Raw genomic sequence first — 4,544 nt, 5'->3', positions numbered from 1 at the left:
TCCTGCCTATGCAGGGGGTCGGACTCGATGATCTATTGAGGTCCCTTCTGACCCTAGCATCTATGAATCTATAAAGTCTGCAGATAAAATTTGGTAATACTATGGCATGCAATATGGAGGGCTAATTGAAAGGTGGGAGTTAAGATGTTCCTAGTTACAGAATCAACATCATCTACCACCTTGTTCTGACAATAGAGTATAAAGCCAAATACATTTTCCTAATCTATAAATAAAATGACAAAAGTTCCCACTCTCTCAGGAAGTTATGCCCATCAACCTAACCTTACTCAGTGATCTTAGATCCTCCACACTTTAGTAAGCACCGAGACAACCAGAAACCACCAAAGCAGTGCTATGATTTCAGAGGCTTGGAGAGGTAACTGCAGTGATTTCCTGTAACAGCATCAACTGAACATCCAAATTAAAACAACCAAACCAAGAAAACTCAGTGGAACATAATGTGTGAGTAATCCCTCAGACAGGAGGCTCAGAAACCTAGCTGATATTTTCTAGAAGTTTATGGATCTCTGCATGGAGTATTATTTCTCAAACACTGAAAATGGACTTCATTCACCTCAGAATGGAAAGACAAATCAAACAGTAGTTTGAACATCTTGTATAGGATCGGGACATTTGAAAGGACTGTAGAACCTCTTGAGCTGCATGCAGGTTTTGAGTGGGGCAAACTTTTTTTCTAGCTAGCCTGCAAGGGATCTGTAAAATTTGAGAAGCAATCCTCACCCTTTTTCTCTCAGGGATAACTGATGTGGGGAAGGAAAGCATTTCCCAATTCATAGTAAGAAGACCAAACTTATATACAGTAAAATGCATCTGCCATAATCATCATCATCTTCATCATGTAGATTTGTAACCCATGCTTTCCAGAAAAGTTCAGGGATCCTACAAAAAGAGAAGCAACCCAAACAACAGGCCCCCCAAAAGACACCCCAAAGCTTTAAAACTCCATCTAACCCTACCACTGCTGCTTCCTTGACTATTATGTTAACTATGTACACATTCAGAAATACAATTAATGTTAAACAACAGTACCCAAAAGCTACAAGTGCAAGAGAAGCATTGTGCAAGAGCATGAGGTAGTTTAAAAATGCACACAGTTCACATAATCTCACTTCTGTGCTCCAAGTTCCCGAAGACACCAAGTGGTAAGAAGTTCTAAAGTAACAGACAAACTTCAGCTGCATCCCAGATGACCCTCCTGTCCTCCCAACACAACTCACCTTTCCTTTCAGGAACTAAATAATAGATGCTGAAACTTTCTGAATATTTGCAAACTTGCTGTTTTTACTATAGGTGTGCTGTCAGACAGCCCTCTCTGATGCTCCGACAAAGCATTATTATCAAAAGCATAATCTCCAGTCTTCTGGTTTCAAGCACCCTTCCTGACACAGAGTCTCCCTTGTTAATTCTATTTACCTCAAAGGACATCTTCACTAACAATTTTATTTATTTCGTTTGGTATATATGCTGCCCTTGCTAAACAAAGGCTCAGGGTGGCATATAAATAAGGTTAACAAAGCAACCTCCTGGTAGTAGTTCAGAAATATTTTTGTACAATTCCTTTCCTGATTGCAGCGAATCACAGCTCCACTTGGACACCGACTGATGATATAGGCAAGAAGGAACTAGCCTGCCATACACTCTAGAAAAAAAAGTGGCCAAGTGCAAACACTTATCTAAAATACAGCAGAAACTGGAAATCATGACTACAGTAGTCTATTGTACAAGGTGCTGTATAAACATGGCACAGGAAAAATTCCAGACTTTCTGTGAAACTTGAGCCCAACACCTGAACTCAGATATAGAAATGCTGGTCAGACTGAGACCCTAATGACTATGCTTTCCTTAAGCAGCTGACAGCCTAAACTTACTCAACAGTCCTGGATACTTCCCATTACCTTAAAAAGTATCACAAAAAGCCCTCGCTTCTTGCATATTTCTTGGACCATCACAGCTACAAGTACCACTCCAACCCTATTACTCCAAACCCCAAACCACTACTTGGGATTAGAGTATCTCAGAAGCACATGGTACTAGCCTTTCCTATTTACAATTCTGTCCACGTATCAGATGTCTTCAATCTAAACACACCATGGACACTACATTACAGAACTGCTACACAACTCAATCTGACTAGCCATGCTTGCCCCAAAGTCCAGAACTGGAAAGAGTTATGGGTCATTATGAAGTGAATCCAGACAGCCACATGAAGGAAGTTTGCTCACTGTCTGCCATCTCACGTTAGCACTAGCAAGAGCCTGTACAAGCATTGTTGTTCATCCTTCGCAAGCAAAGATAACCACATCCAGTGGGGGAGAAGGGGAGGGGCAAAGAGAGAAAGGAAGCGGGAAAGAAAAAGGGAGGGAGAAAAGAGGAAGGGAGAAACAGAGGAAAAAGGAGAAAGAAGAGAGAGAAGAGCGGGGTGGAGGCTAGCTTGCATGGGTACACAGGTGATTTATAAGCCCAATCTTTGCCCTGAACAATATGCTGCAGCACAGGCAGGACACCGACAAGGACTGGACACAAGAGGTCCTCCTTTTCCTGGCCACGTGCTTCCTCACTGCCTGTGCCATGAGCTGCTGCTCAAAGGCCAGTGCTCCACTCTGGACTGATGACTTCCAGGATGGACGGTCACGAGCAATTTGGTTCCATGACTCCGGGTCAATGCCGAAACTCTTTAGGGACATCTTTAGGGTGTCCTTGTACCACTTGTTTGGTATGCCGCAAAAGCATACTCCATTTGACAGTTCAATGTAGAAGATTTTATTCAGCAGGCGAGTGTTGGGCATTCTTGAAATGTGGCCAGCCCATCTTAGCTGCACCAGTTTCAGTAGGGTGTGGATACTGACCTTTACAAGTAACTCACTCAACACACACACACACCCCCCCATATTAAAGATGCTTCATCTTCTTGAGAGATCTGCTTTAAAAAAATTCCAACAAATGCTATTGTTTAGATAAATCAATTCAGAGGTAGAAAGTCATTACTCATCTTTAATGTGATGGACACTGATGACTAGAAGAGTCCCTTGAAAGAAAAACTGCAGACTAGGCAGAATTCAACTGCAGATACATCTCGCCACTAAAAAGCTAAAGCATCAGAAACAAAGAAAACAGGAATCAGACATCTTAACCATGATTATGCAGCTTAAGCTGTATGTTCAAGTTCAGAATGTACATATGCAAAGCAGTTATAGTTTTGGGATAGCCAGTGCTCAACATTATCACCTCTCATGCCACCCTCAAACACAGGTACTGTGCTTAGTTTGTCAAGAGTAGAAGCCCCAATTCACAACCATCATTTCTGGATATATATGGCAAGTTTTTCAGTTATTTAGGGAGGAAGTGCTATTCCAGCCCTCTTCGTCCCATCAGTCAACTCTTCTCTGGAAACAGTATGAGCAGAAAGCAGTTACTAGTCCCATTCAGTTATGGAACTATTAACTAGATTAGTACTAAGGGCTGTTTTGAATATATGCTCACTTACAGCCAAACAGGATTTCAACAACAGAACTCTACTCTCTTCAATAGACCAAATCTCACAGATGGTATTACAGTCACATCTCCTTCCACTTAGTTGCAGAAAATCCACATGGGAGCTATACCAATTGCTTACACAAATCACTTCAGAAAAAGTCTAAATGTATTTTAGGTAGACGAGGTTCTTTGGGATAGTGATGCAATATCTTTTATTAGACCAACTAAGTAGTTGGAAAAAAGTTTTTTGCAAGCTTTTGGGTGCAATCACCCTTCTTCAGGCATAGGGAGTCTCTGCTGTTCTGAGACTCCAAGAAATGAAAGAAGCTAAGTGTGTCAGGATGTCAGTGAGAATGTAAACAGGTGGAAATTAGGGGGAAAAAAGGGAAAGGGAAAGGGAAAGGGGAGGAGGGAGAAGCCAAAAGGTAAAGGAGACTCTACCATAGTAGATATTCAAGGTCCTTAGACCAACATGGCTACAACCAAAAACCCAGCTAGATGTACTTTGTCATTAGTGCCATAAGTTCTTCTCTACAACCACTACAATTTAACTAACATAAATTTAAAGCCAATTCAGTTAAGCTCACCTAAAACTTTTGTGACTGATAGCATTGAATTAAACCTGGTTTACTCTGATTTAGATTATGACAACTCTTTTCTGGATTAAACAAAAATCAATACAAGTGATTTTAAAATGGATTGAAGGCTTTTCCCAAGAGGAAATGGTGTATTAAGCTACTTTAGTTTTACCAGTATGAGGATACATACTGGGGACAATCTAAGTGTTAATCCTTCTTTTGGGAAAGTTAAATCAGGGTCTCTTTTATTCTTCCTTTCACCTGTAGCCTCCTCCTGTTTTGCTCCTGGCAACTGGAAACAATAAAGAGCAAGCACCATTTGCACAGTCCTTCTCCCTACCACCCATCATAGTTGTCACAGTCAGCAGTCCCTCGATACAAGGATGACAGTCTTCTACTAGATAGGAAAATCATCAGTGAGTCCAGCAATGATTGAAGAGGCCAATCTGAGAAGATATGGCATATAGTTCC

General features: G+C 41.2%; 1 protein-coding gene across 1 annotated transcript in view; it reads right to left on the bottom strand.

The window, feature by feature from the left end:
- The window catches only part of NUTF2 (nuclear transport factor 2), a 63,171-nt gene that overhangs the window by 34,423 nt on the left and 24,204 nt on the right, over positions 1 to 4,544 (bottom strand). Inside the window, exon 2 of the mRNA XM_014525231.2 lies at positions 3,011 to 3,108. The gene's annotated coding sequence lies outside the window, so the exon portion shown is untranslated. The remainder of the gene's footprint in view (positions 1 to 3,010; positions 3,109 to 4,544) is intronic.

The sequence above is a fragment of the Alligator sinensis genome, unplaced genomic scaffold (genome assembly GCF_000455745.1).
Source record: "Alligator sinensis unplaced genomic scaffold, ASM45574v1 scaffold1317_1, whole genome shotgun sequence".
NCBI classification, from domain to species: Eukaryota; Metazoa; Chordata; order Crocodylia; family Alligatoridae; genus Alligator; species Alligator sinensis.
This window is presented reverse-complemented; position numbering and strand designations above follow the sequence as displayed.